This window comes from Motacilla alba, chromosome 9, assembly GCF_015832195.1.
Source record: "Motacilla alba alba isolate MOTALB_02 chromosome 9, Motacilla_alba_V1.0_pri, whole genome shotgun sequence".
Lineage (NCBI taxonomy): Eukaryota > Metazoa > Chordata > Aves > Passeriformes > Motacillidae > Motacilla > Motacilla alba.
The window spans coordinates 21,040,593-21,054,796 of NC_052024.1; the positions used below are offsets into that span (position 1 = coordinate 21,040,593).

General features: G+C 46.7%; 1 protein-coding gene across 1 annotated transcript in view; it reads left to right on the forward strand.

The window, feature by feature from the left end:
• The first annotated feature begins 2,693 nt into the window (after positions 1–2,693).
• PLD1 (phospholipase D1) overlaps positions 2,694–14,204 on the forward strand; it is a 74,816-nt gene continuing 63,305 nt past the window's right edge. The window contains exon 1 of the mRNA XM_038145535.1: positions 2,694–2,902. The gene's annotated coding sequence lies outside the window, so the exon portion shown is untranslated. The remainder of the gene's footprint in view (positions 2,903–14,204) is intronic.

The following is a 14,204-nucleotide window of genomic DNA, read 5'->3' on the forward strand; positions in this document are numbered from 1 at the left end:
ACAACCAACCGCTGTGCACTTTCTGTCAGAAATTCTTTGTTCCTACCAATGGGTTCTTCTTCCAGCTGCATGCGTATTTCTGCTCTGTCTCGCACCTCATCCCCAGGCAAAAGCAGCAGGAAGAGCAGCTCCTCTCCTCTGCCAGGCTGGTGCAGGTTGGGGTCCAAAGTCTCCATCTCCATTCTGCAAACCTACTTTCTTTAGCTCTGGCAAAATATTTTCATGCCTGTTTAGCCGTAAGGCTCAGCTCTCTGCTCTCTGGCCAGCCGATGCTCTCTCCTCAAGCAGCCTTCAAACCTCCCACGGAACCCCAAGGCCAGTTTCCTTATGACCAGAGACTCCACGAAAAAACACCCTTTTCCAATCCTTATCAGGGCAGGAAGAGTTTCTTTCTTGGTATCTAATTCTCCTAAACATGTTCAAGTTTTCCTATTAGAGGAAATTTCTGCTAATTTCCAAGTAGAGTTGCCTGTAAAAATTTCCCTCAATTTCAACACATTTTCCCTTGCACTGGGCCTATGGAAACAGCTGCAGGCTGCCAGTTTTCCTGGCTCACCTTCCCAGGAAGGCTGCAAATTCGTGTTTCCTGGGACTAGAATTCCCAGAAGACAGTTTATCTTTCCCCAAACCAGGAGCCAAGGCTTGTGGGGTCTGTTGCATCTTTTGAAAGGCTTCCTCCTCCCGTGAGTAAGGAAGGGATGAGCCTTCCTGCAGCAAACTGGGAGCAGGAGGGGAATGTAGTAGGGGGCAAAACAGCCTTCTCAGCACAGCTCCTACCCTGTCACAGCTCTGTGCAGTTAGGGGAGAGCATCTGAGGTCAATGCCTGAGAGCACTGCTTCCACTTTCATAGAACTGCAACATCCCAAGCAACAGTGGTGATTAAAGGGCTGGCTGGTGTTAATTTAAATGTTTTTGGGGCTGCCTGAGAATGTTTGAAATGCTCTCCTCAGCTGTGTGTCTCCACTAAAGTAATATTTCACCATGTCTGTTCTTAAGAGACCACAAAATCCTCCTTGGTAGCCTCTGATCAGACACGTTTGTGGTTCCTGCTGCAACGGTGATGCCAAACACCCCAGTGGCTTCTTCCTCCCAGGGCAACAGTCTTAGGAAAATTTTCTAAAGGAAGGACTGAACTCCGTGGCCCTAAGCAATCTCAGCACTGCTCCATGTGACGTGACTCAGTGCTGTACTTGGTCACTTGAAGACTCTTAGTGTTCCTAATTAAAACCAGCCTTTGCCCAGGCTATCATTGTGTGAGTGCTGTCTCTGTCAGCTAAGTCATTGATAGTGACCCTAAACAACCCTATTTGAATGGGGGGCTGTAATCTCCTGAAGGAATCCCTGGGTTTTTTTGCAATCAGAAGGCAAAGGTGTTCCTTTTACAACATCCTTCTAAAGATTGCAAGCTCACAACTTTGGAGTCACAAGGAGCCTCCCAAAAATCAGCAGAGTGTGTCACTGGCAGGTTAAAAGGTCCCAGGCTGGTGTTTGCAGTGCAGAGAGGCCAGGATGGGTTTTCAGCAAGCCAGAGGAGTTGGGTAAAGAGCAGGATAGTGTGTTCAGTGCTTTAAAAATGCAGCAGGATTTGGGGTGAAAACATGAAAAATCAGCCATGGTGTTTCACAAGGACACTTCTCCCCATGTGCACAAGGCAGGATGACTCAGCTGCTCCCTGATAGCAAGCTTGCTGAAACAAATACTGACCTTCAAACAGTCACTATATATTATCACTGATACAAATACCAACCTGAATACAATAAACCTAACCCTCACCTTTTTTTTTTCCCTCCACTGTTCTGTTTCCAGGTGACTTTTCACTTAGATCTCTCGCAGGGGAGATCCCTTTTCATCCTTACTGGAGCTTAAGGAGAGCTCTGTGGGTTCAGCCCATCAAAAGAAAAAGGAAATGGAAAAGAAAAGCCATTCAGAGTAAAGATGAGACAACCTTCCCAACACTTAGATTGAAGCACTTCTGAAGAGTTCATGAGAAATATCCCCACTTGCCACCTGTTTACACAAAAATCAGTATTTGGACACCTAAATATGCCACAACTGTCTTGCTCAGCGATCGTGGAGTGTGCTCCCTCCTCAGTTTGACACTGGCTGTGTCCCGTGTCACTGGCTGTGAGCACCTGGCTCCCCTGGGACCAGACAGGCACCAGAGACAGCAGAAGAAAAGCAGAGCCATCCTGCCAAGATACTTTAGCATATCTGAAACACCCCAGTGGTTTCATACCACAGGAGCACACTGTGCCTGGGCTGGGTGTTCTGAGCCAGCACTTGCAATCCTGAAGCACCTTTTCCTCAGCCTTCACTGTACAGTCCCTCACTTGCCTCTATTCACTCACTTTTAAAGTAGTGTGAGTGTCCTAACAGCACAGATATACCAAAAATGATGAAGAATGGCTGGCCAGGGTCCTAGCCATGCCTGGTTTTCTGAAAACTGCTGGAGATTTTTCCTTTCCATTTAGCAAGCTTAGATGCAAGAATATTATACAATGTTTTCTTCTGCGAGACAAAAAGTCACTTCTTCCCACATTTAAAACATTAAGAATTGAACTGCTTGTTATAAGAGAAGAAGAAAAAGGGCCATGAAGCACTTGCTGGTCCTTCCGTGTAACACCCGAGTGACGTTGGAAAGAGGAAGCACCTCGGAGCTGGAGCTGTGCCGGGCGAGCCCGCGCTGCTGCTGCCGTGTCCTCACCCGCTCATCTCCCCACTTCACCCACTCGTGGGGCATCTGCGTTCCAGAGCAGAGGTGCTGCCTCACAAGTCCTCTCGGGAGGGCTCCAGAGACAGCTGTGTGCACAGCTGGGATCTCAGGTTTCCCATGGATTAATGCCCAAGCAGAGCATTCGCATCAATCCTGGAGGCTTCGCAGGGAATTCAGCTCGGATCCAGGTAAGTTCTGGCTGGTTGGAGCAGGAGTTTGCTGGGGCTGGCTCGGTGGAGGTACTCCTTGATGGAATGGTTGATTTTGGGAATCCCACAGACAGCAGGAGAAAGTGATGTGAAGTTGTCCTCTGCCTCGTTGGCTTAGTTTTATTCCTGACTCCAAAGTTTTGCTTTGGATGGGGGAGGAACAGCGCTGCCAGGAGATAAGGGTGTTTGGATCTGGGATGGGCAGTTTGCTCACAGCAGCCTTTGGTTCATTAAGTCAATACCAACACTGACATGCAGCTCTGAATCACACCCAGCAGCAGCCTCTGCTCCCTCAGCCAGCCTGGAGATGTTTGGTTATGGGGAGAACCCCAACATTTGGAAACGGGCATCCTCGGGAGCAGCTTTTCAGTTACACATTAATGCAAATTCGAAGTAAATGCTGGTCATTTGCATAAAGACCTGCCTAGAGAGATGCCAGGAATGTGACTTGACTCATTTATTTGAGTGTGACCCTCAAATAAATGCCAACCCCTTTATGAGCACAGAAGCCTCTGGTGTCCTCAGCTGGAAACTGAGGGCTGTGGAGCAAATGCCAACCAAACCCCTCAAATTCATGGCCTACATGCAGGAGGGCCAGAAAATTCCAGCAGTGACCTTCCTCTGGCCTCTCTGAAATAACTGGATATCCAGATATGCATTAGAGACTGACAGCTAAAAACAAAGACTGTTAAAAAAAAAAAAAGTAAAAGCTGTGTCCCATTTCTGGGTGTGCTGCTGTATGTGATCCTTACAATTAAATTGCTGAGGAACCGGTTCTGGGCCAGGTTCATGTTCCCTCAGTAAGTGTGACAGAGGGTAAAATGGGAATCTGGCACTTCAGGGCCACTTTCATTTGAACGTTTAATAAAGATTAACACCTCTGAGGCTGTGTGCCACTGGCCGCTCAGTTTGTTACTGTTGTTCATGTTTTTGTTCATAATTGTCAGGAATCTACAGTGGAACACTGATTGGCAGCTAAGGAGGTGCAACAACTGGGTGAAATGCAAAAATTGTTCATGTTTTTTTCTTTAACCTTTCCCTCTGCTTAAAGAGGACCCGATGGGTTAGCTGGGCAAATGGGCGTTTCACTCACATTGGTAATTGCCCTTCTTAATTACTCCACATGTTGATCCCAGCCCCACCTGCGTCCGGTTATTGCCTTCAGAAAGGTTCCACGTGAAGGCAACTCTTCCTGTGCTGTACACTTGGGTGTTTTTATCTGCTGAGCATGTTTTGATTCGTAATGCTCTGCTCTTCTCAGATTTATGGATGGAGTTAGAGGAAGGTGAGAGTATACCTCCAGCTGAGGTATATTCCGAGGGCTGTGCAGCCCTGTGCTGGTGAGTACGAACAGAAATGATTGACTAGACTCTGCTGGGGCTTTGTATGTTAGGCTCTGTCTTTCTTTAATTGTTTTGTGGATTTTATTTCTCACTGGTTCTTCCTTTTTCGGTTTTCACCCCATGGCAAAGCCTGGTTTTACATGTTTTATTTGAGCTGTGCGAAACAACTGGAAGCTGGGGAAAAGAAAGAGGAATAGAGAATTGTGCTACTGGTTTTAGTGGAGGTCCTGAGAAAACTGGGAGCAGAGTGCAGAGAACTGGGACTGATGGCAGCTTTGAGTTTGGTCTAAACTCTGGAAAGGCAGTGCTCAGCATTTCTAATTGCCTTTATTGTATTTGTGCTTGGCAAATAGGAAAATTACTTTTTTGAGACTGGCTTAATGCTTCCTGATGGATTTTCAGCAGGAAAAATAAAACCTTTCTTCATGGGCCTTGTGTTGGGGGGTGGGATTTGCTCCATCCCATGTTCCCCTTCCCTGTGTAGTGTGGTGTGGTGCCATGGCATGTCCAGTGGGTTTTTCCAGCTCATGGTGTGTTAAAAGTCTCATGACTCATTCAAACCCATTTTTTACCTATTGCAATCCATCCAATGGGCCACCACATAAAAATTCTCTTTCCTGTGGCCTCCCTGCCCTTGGGCTCCCTGTGAGACAGTGTGTGCAGCCTTGTGGGACTCAGGGTGGTGGCTGGAGGAGCCACAGCTGTCCTGGCTGCTAAAACCCATGGCCCCAGCACGGGGGCTTCAGCAGGAGCACTCACTGCTGAGCGTGTGAAGGAGCAAGGGCTGGGAGATGCCTCTGGCTCTCCAAACTCCTCTGAGTGAGCCAACTTCTGATTTACAGGAGTCACGAGCTGGGGAGAAACTAAAGCAACCAAAAATCATTGATAAAAAATTGCTTTTCCATCATCAGCAGGGTCGAGTGCAGTTTTCTAACAACATTTTGAATGGGAAAGTTTTGAAAGTTATAACACAGCTCAGATATAAAAGAAAACAAGTGAAAGCAACTGCATTATTGACCTCTGGGTGAGAAGTGGCTGTCTCAGCAGGACTGTAGGCGAATTTTGAGCATTTCGGAGCAGAAGCAGCAACTCCCTTATCTCGTTTGACCATCTCTCTACATGATGCAGTAGCAGTTTGTCCGGATATTTGTAAGTTTTTCAGCCATGAATACCAGAATAAACTGTTCTGATCATCTAGTCTGACCTGCAGTGTCAGGCAAACCACAGGATTTATGGTTTCCTTGAAACAGTGTAGCCTTTGGAAGGAAAAAAAACCTGTCTTTAATGAAAGCATTTTTAATGATGGTGATTTTATTTTACCTGATGAAGGACTGGTTCAGCGTTTGGATTTGTGTCAAATTCAGCATAGCCTGGTTCAGATTCTGACATGCAGGTGACATCCAAGAAAGCATATTCACTTCACAAGAGTAACTTTCCAACAGTATGAATAAGGATGTGAGGAACCTGGAAAGTGGAATATTGCAAAAGCATGCAAAGAAGCTCATTCCTGTGATAATAAAATATTAAAATGATGAGCTAATTCTGAGCATTTTAACAGTGTGAGGGTACAAAGCTAGAGTTTAAATGAAAATATTCAAAACGAATACTCCCACTGCTTATAGGCACATGTAAGCTGACAGATTGTTTTAGATGCAGAGCATAACTTGAATACACAGAGCGAATACCATTCAAAAATAAGAATATTGGGGAAAATGCAGCTATAGAAACAACTGTGTTTTTCAAAGAGATTTTGTCATGCCTCCTCTGTATGGGATCATATACAGTCAGAGCAGCAATGAAGAAAAAGGTGTTTACTAAAGCAAATAAGGAAAGTAAATTCACAGGGGAAGGAACATGGAATATTGTGAAAGAAGCAAACAGTAGCTCTGAAGATGGTATATTTGCATATCTTTAACTAAAACAGAGGGGGAAAGAAAGGGGGAAGGTTGGAGCAGTGCTGGATCCAGAGACACAAGAGCAATGCAGAGTTGGTGTCATGCTGGGGAGCATGGGATATCTCAGAAGCAAGTGAGATTTACACCAGATAAAACCAAAATTATGCAATGACTAGCACAATTCATACCCCCCCTCCCCCCAGCCTCTTGAAACCTGATTTAAAAATAAAACATTAGGAGGAACTTCAATTCAGAAACTGTTGTTTTTAATGTAAACAAGGGAACATGGGAACATAGAGATATAAAATCAGGGGAAAATGATTCAGAGAACAGGCACATGAGTAGAGCAGTATTATATCCTTGATATTCCAGGGCCTGGAGTACCTCTGCTCTGGAGCCAGGCTGAAACAGTTGGGGTGCTCTGCCTGGAGAAGGCTCCAGTGAGACCTTGGAGCCATGTCCAGTGGCTAAAGGGGCTCCAGGAGAGCTGGAGAGGGATGGTGGGCAAGGGCATGGAGTGACAGGACAAGGGAGATGAGACTCAAATTGATAGAGGGCATGTCCAGATTGGTTATTAGGAAAAAAAATCTCCCCTGTGAGGGTGGGGAGAACCTGGAACAGGTTGTCCAGTGAAGCTGTGGATGCCCTATCCGTGGAAGTGTCCAAGGCCAAGTAGGATGGGGCTGGAGCAATCTGGGACAGTGGAAGGTGTCCCTGCCCATGGCAGGGGTTGGGACTGGATAATCTTTATGGTTCCTTCCAACTTGAACCATTCTATGGTTCTATGTCCAGACCAGATAATGAACTTTTACTACAACTGGAAAAAATGCAGCTGCTTAATTTCAGCCAGCCCAGCCCTGCAAAGAGTAAAACATTTGTTACAGAAGCATCAACCAGCCTCACCTGTGGCTGATGTGGCCTCACTGGGGCTGAGTCATGGGTGTAAATGCCAGCACAGGGTGGTTTGGGAAGGGGGGTGGTGTGGTTGTCTGCCTGAGGAGGTGATGGTGGCAGCAGGAAGCCTGAGGCTGAAGAAGGAACTCTGGGGATGAATGACCAGAGAGGCTGTGTGAAAGCAAAAAGTTGTTGAGGAGGAAGGACTGGCTGAAACCTGGAAATAGTTTCTAATGAAGAAATGGGCTGGTGGGTGGCAAAAGGGGAAGGAGGTGCCAGCTGAATGGTGATGGGGGTGACAGCAACATGCCATGTCCTGTGGCTCCCAAGAATTCCCCAAGGCTGAGCTGGGGAATTGCTTTTGGGAAGTGTGGAAGCATTCCTGGGGCTTGAGCAGTGAGGGTGCCAGCTCTGGGCTCTGCAGAGGAGCCCTGGTGCAGCAGGAGGGGTGCTGCAGTGCTGGCTGCCAGTCCTGAAAGGCAAAAAAAACCAGAGCTGAAGAGGCATCCGATGAGTCTGTGGCAGGCTGTGATGCTGCACAGGGGAGCTTGCTGCTCTTTTGAGGATAGAAAGGTCACTGTGGGGACTGTTAGCAGGCAGCTCTTTGCCTCATGAGATCCCATTAAACATGTGAAATTTTGAGATGTCAACTGATGTGGTACCACCCACACTGGATGCTGGTGGGTGCAGCCCCGATCTCAGCAGGGCAGGAAGTGCCCAAAGTGCTCACATTACAGGAAGCTAAAAATCTTTCAGCCTTGTGCTTAAGATCATTTATTTCCTCAAGAAAAATCCTGCATCCCAAAGTGATCTGTGAGGGGGTGTCTCAAGGTTTTTGTGAAAGAGGAGCTGTTCCCTCACAATAACACAAGGAAAAGCCCGTGATGAGCATCACCCAGCACAGTGAGTGGGGTATGTCTGGTGCAGGCTGATTCACAAGAACAGAGAGTTTTGACATTGCTGAAAGATAAAAAAAAAAGTGGTGCATAGTGATGGCTGTCACAGGAAAGACTAACTCCTTTCAGCGCCTTGGTGCTGCAAAATACACTTTTTACAAGACAAAGGTCTCTTCTCAGGAGTTTGAATGGCTGTTCCTTAGCTATTGACAAGCCTGGAGTTAGCAAAATAGGCTCTTCTTTCTTTTATGTAAGGTGATAAATATAAATGTCCTATGATAAATAGTCAATGGAATATAATAAGTTCTTACACAAGTAAATATGTTTAATTTTGTTCCCAGACAACAGCGACAAAGGGATGTTGCACTGAATGCCTCGAAGTGATAGAGTTTCAGTAGTGAGAGGAAATGAGATCTTGTTTCTGAAAGGGAAGAGAAAGAGAGGCTTTGTGAATGAAGAACAAATCTGAAAGGTGCTGCTTCTTCCCTCCGTTTATGCTCTAATATCAATACAGGGAATAACAGTGGAAGCTGCAGCTGGAGAGGGCACTAGGGGTCACCCCTGTCTTATCTATGTCATCTGGATTTAATTCTGAACTAAGATAAATAACATGACAGAAAACAAAGCCAGGCTATTATGATTTCTTCTTCTTCTTTCTTTCTTTCTCCTTTTTTTTTTTTTTTTTAATTGTGTGGGCCAGACAGCTTGCATTTAATTTCTTCATTTTCCCCTCCTGCCTGCCTTCTGTCTGTCTCTCCTTTAAAACAAAGCCCCAGGAAGCCAGTGGGTTGTAGCCAGGGAGGGTGCTATAGATGCAGGGGGCTTGCATCAAAATTCCCTCTGTATGGGGAATTTATTTAGAGCAAAGGTCAGGCAATCACAAACACTAAGTCAGTCGGGCAGAATCACAGAGCAGCCTTGGCATGTTCCTGCAAGTACCGCAGAGCAAACTGATTGCAGCCATGAATGGCTCCCTTGTAGTCCAGAGAGCAGCTCCTGATACGTTCTCCTCTGCCTGCCCCAAAATCCTGTGCCTAAAGATCTTCCTCTCCCCTTTTCTTCCCCCCAACCAGATAAATGTCCCTGACTTCTCATGCAACTGCATTTGATACCTGCATGTGGAAGATTTGGTGTCTGGGCTATGAAGGGAATTGCAAATTCTCTGAGGTTTTTTTGACCTTGTCTAGGAAGCAACCACTTCTGTCAGCTGAATCTGCTGTCTGAGTGTTGGAATTGTGCATTTTAAGGTGTGATGCAAGATGTCTAGGGAGGAAAAGTATTTCTTTATGGAGACAGATGATTTTTCTCAAGACAGACAGGCTTTCAGGCACACAAGATGTGGTGAAGAGGCTGCACTCCCTCCCAGCCTCCTTTTTTTAGCTCTAGTAATTGATGTTGCAAGATGTAGATCCCCTTTTCTCTGTAGATGAATTATGGTAAATTGTGGTGGGTTTTGTCACATGATGTGGCAGAAGTTGAAAGTTCATGAGAACTCAAGAACTGACCTGTCAATTTATTGAAAGAATCAGCTGCCAGGAGCCGGGAAAGTACAAAACAGAACTTCTGCCTTGGAAGATCCCTTTCCTGGAGATCCCTGGAGACGGGAAGAGATACAAAGAAGCTTCCCCATAGCCATGCCCTGCTTGTGTGCTCCTTTCCAAGCACCAGTTACAATTCCCTCGGGATGACACCCTGGGGTTGGGGGGTGTTTAGCCTGCCCTGCCACACAAGAGCAGAGACACGTTCTTGGATCATCCCAGGGATGATAAATCTGCTTGGAGCGCGTCACTGTAGGGGCTGTTTCCGGAGCAGTGCGAGGGCAGATCCAGACTCACCACCTGAGCTGGGCTGGTGGCAGCACACACACAGGACACCTCTGTCCCTGTCACTGGCTCCTGCCAGCTCCAGGCCTGGCCTCTTAGCTCGGAGCTGCTTCAGGGTCAGTTCAGGTATCCGTGGGCTGCAGCAAAGCTAGCACCCAAAGGTGGGGGAGTGCTCCCGCTCCCTATTTTAGGGTTTTATGTAACATCCAGCTTATATAAGCCTTTGTCTGTTAACAAAATGGGTGGGGCGTGTCTCGCTTGGATTCCTGCTAAAGAAACGCTCATACTTAATGCTTACTCAAGTGCTCATTACATACTTTAAGAATAATTTACTTAGTTCTTTTCCTGTTGCTAATAATAACACGGCGACTTGACAACCTGTTATGGACAAATGATAGAAACATGTAATTCTCCATTCAATGAACTGCACCTTGGAATAAATGAAAAGCAGTGGTGTTGAGGTAGACAAGGGGAAACTGAGACATACCCCAGAGGTACTTAATGGGAGAATAAGGCATTCCCCAGAGGCAGAGAGTGGAAGAACAAGGCATACCCCAAACCCTGACCCTGGGTTGTGTATTGCTTTCTTCTTGCTGCCTCCTGGCAGGAGACAGTTTTAGGGTGCTGGTAGAGGAGGAAGGATGTTCTGGCCTTGCCAGGATGGTTTGGCCCGCAGGATGTGCCTGGGGACACAGCACAATCCTTGTTGGTGGCACAATCCTCCTCTTCAGGGTTCCACCCAGCATTGTTTCCCACGTGGAGGGAAAAGGGAGGGGTGGGCAGGCAGCAGCACTAAATTCTGCAGCCCATGTCCTCATCCCAAAGTTGATTTGGACCCCAGGGAAGTCCCATTGGTCTCTGTCATTAATTAAGTACCTTTCCAGATCCTGAGTTCTGTCCTCCAGCAGGAAAAGGTGGGTTGTATCCTGCTGTGTGGGAATGGCAAGGCATTAAAAGCTGTCAGATAACCAGACCCCGTGGTAGAGAGGACCACGTAAATTGTTTTCAGAAGGACTTGTTGAGCTCACTCAAACCTGGCATTCACGTTCCTGCAGGGCTTTAAATAGAAAGAGAGAGTGTGTCTGAGCTCAACACCATACGGAGCTGGTTTGCACTCTCTCCTTCCTCCAGATCCTGTGCTTCATCTACTGACGTGCTTGGCATTCCTTGAAGTTTTGTGACTTGCTGCAAAAAAACCCAACCCTCTTTATTTTTTTTCTTTTTATTTATTTATTTTTAAATTTTATTTTATTTTCCCTCTTCTTTTCCTCCTTTAAAGCCCTGCCTTTCCCTGCAGCCCTCTGGCTGTCCCTCCACCGCTGCTCGGGGCAGCTGCCACACGGTGGCATCCAGGTATCTGCAGAACGATGCACCAGTGAGGAAAAGGGCGGGACAGCTTGGATTCGGGCATTTCCTGCCCAAAAGCAAGTTTGTGATACCAGAAATACGTATTATTTTAGTTCTGAGGCACATTTCTCTCCCCCGAGGCTCTGAAGAGGTGATACAGAGGGAAGATGCTCTGCTGCCGGGGAAAATCAAGCTAGATGTGGTATCTCATGTATTATTCAATATATTTTTTCTTATTCTCCTTTATTTATTTATTTATTTATTTTAGAGTTAAGTTTTTACCACTTTCATATACACCCCCCCCCTCGCCTAGAGAAGGAAAAAAGCCCCAAACAAGCCCAAACAGCAAGAGCATTGTTTGTGTTTCCATGGGAATTCTATGAGAGGAGAAGGGTGTGAAATAACTGAAATATTCTGGCCAAATCTGATAAGGTTCGGATCCTGAGCAGCCCCCGGGGTTGTCTTGTAGCAACCAAAGTCCGGGGGTCCCAGTGTCCCCTGACTGTGATGGGGGGTTGCTGCTGTGTCATGGGAGGTATTCACTGCTGTGGAATTTTGCCAGAAAAAGCAGCTTTTATGGGAGAAGACAAGACTACAAGTCCCAGGAGGCACCATGGTCCAGTTAGGCACTTGATGCTGAAGTGCCTTGAAACAAAACTTCCTCCCCTCCTCCCCTGCCTGTTCCCTCAGAGTTAGGAGGACAATAGGGGTCCTTGAAGGGAAGAGGAGTGAAAAAATACTTTACAATGTGATTTCTACAAGCAACTCTGCTTTTCCTTTTGGAATACTTTTGTTCTTATGGGACAAAACAATTTTTTTTTTTTAATTTGGTTCATGTATTTGGCTTACTGCCAGCTGGCCCACATTGGGTTGTCTTGGGTTGCTCCATCCTGGGCAGTGCCAGCAGTGGCTGCCTCCGTGTGGATCCAGAGGTTTTTCTGGAATGTCTGGTGCACACCTCCATGGGGCTCCATCACCTGCTGTGGGTGCTGTGGGAGCATTGGAGTCGGGGTTGGAGCTGAGCACTGTTCTGCCCCATCCTTTGTGCCCCTCTTGGGAGGATGTTGAGGCCCTTTCTCATTGCACTGCTCTGAAATGCCTACAGCAAAACACATTTCCAGTCCCTAGTGAGGTGACACTCTGGGATACAGGGTAAAATAGCCCTTTTGTCCTAAGGAGCTGCAGAGTCACTGTGCTGTGGGGCACAAAAACCTTTGCTCTGTAGTCAGGACATCTTCAGCAGAGGCTGGGGACAGGGTGCAGGAGGCGTGGTGGTGTCCCAAGCTGGAGCCTGGCTTTACACACAGCCAAAGTAAACCCTCATCTCACCAGGGGTGATACTGCTGATTCCTCGCTCCCCTGGGGCTCTGCAGGTTCCTTCCCAAATGTGACCCAGCTGGGGGGAAAACAACTCCTTATTTTTACCCCTGGTTTCCCTCTGGTCCCCATGGCTTTGCAGAGGCACCAACATGACCCGCACTTGGTGTCAGGGAGTCCCTGCGTGGCTAAAGGGGAACTCTAAGGAGGAAAAAGGCCTTTTCAATGCCTGCAGGTATAAAAGACACTCCAGGCTCCACCCTGGCATTTGATGGTTGGTTTTTTATTTTTCCATCTTTGATGTGTGGGTTGCTGTGAACAGTGTCAAGAGCACAGGGCTGGGGAATAGCCCATTATTGGTGACACTGTGAATAACACAGGGCTGGGGTTTGTGCTGGTGCAGCTGGGCTCATTTAACAAAGGAAAAGCAAATGGGTGATAAAAATCTCTATGGATAAAACTCTCTATTTAGATGACACCTGTGTTCAACATGTCAAACAGTTTCCTGATCTGGTTCTGCTGAGATCCTTCCTGCACTCAAACACATTGGCAAAACTGTCTTTTGCCTCAGAGGGAGGGGAGAGTGTTTTTCAGGTTGTGAAAAAATGGCTCGAGAGGTTTGGAGAAGGTGATGCTTCTTTATTCTGTCACATGTCCACTCCAGCTTGCTCTTAGTTTGGCATTTATTTTTTTTCCCCTTTTCCACCTCCTGAAAGCCTTTTCTTGTTTGGTATTTCTCCAGTGTCCTGCAGCTCTCTGGTCCTCCCCCTTCTCCCTGTGTTGTCATGTCAAGTGGTGACCGAGACTGAAGACAATGTCCTTATTTTAAAAGAATGCCTGTTTCTTTTCCTGCATTTTTGTACTTGCAGAAGCATTGAACTGACAGCATTGAACTGAACCATCTTTCAGCTGGTGGATTTGGTTTGGTGTGCAGCAGCATAGGTTTTTAGTTCACCAACAGCCCTTCTGCAGATGTCTCCTACATGCCACTTTTGGCCACCTCACTGGGCATGGAACTGAAAACTTTTAGAGAGAAGGAAAAAATATGAAGTACAACTAAATAATAATAATAAAAAAGATTGCTAACATCAGCACCTTGGTTTTACAGACTGCAGCAGCCTCAATCCCTGACTGCCAGTCAGAGCACTCTTTGCACCAGAGTCTCACCTTAAATAAGAAAATTTCACATGCCTGTGATGACACCAGGCATCCTCTGAGGGACATGTGGAAGTTCCTGAAGAATGAAAAACAGGTGGGAGAGAACCAAAGAAACTCCTGACAGATAATACTGTGCCTCTCAGAGCTCAAGATATTTTTGAGGGTATGTGCCAAGTATCCATTTAGTGAAATGCCTCTGGGACAGGGAAGATTCTGGGAATTGTAGAAAACTACTAATGGGACATGAGCACAGACAGTGGTGCTTCTGCTCTGTTCTGGTGCTGCAGTGGGGGAAATTGCGCAAAGTAGAGGCCAAAATGCTCACCTACACTGGCTGCTCTCTTCGCTACTGGTCTAGCCCTGCTCACTGCCAACACAAACCTACAGCAGGGAGATTAAATACACATTAAGTGAGCCAAGATTTATGGATTTGGAAATATTTGCCAGATATCAGCCAGCCACATAGGGGATGAGCACTGAAATTAACTCTGGGCAGGAGGGAAGGGGTTTGTCTGCAGAGAAAGTTGTGTTTCTTTGCATCTGCTATGTCCCTGCTCTGCATCAACACATGTGGAGAGGTGTGCAGAGATGGGAGGTGGCAGAGGTCC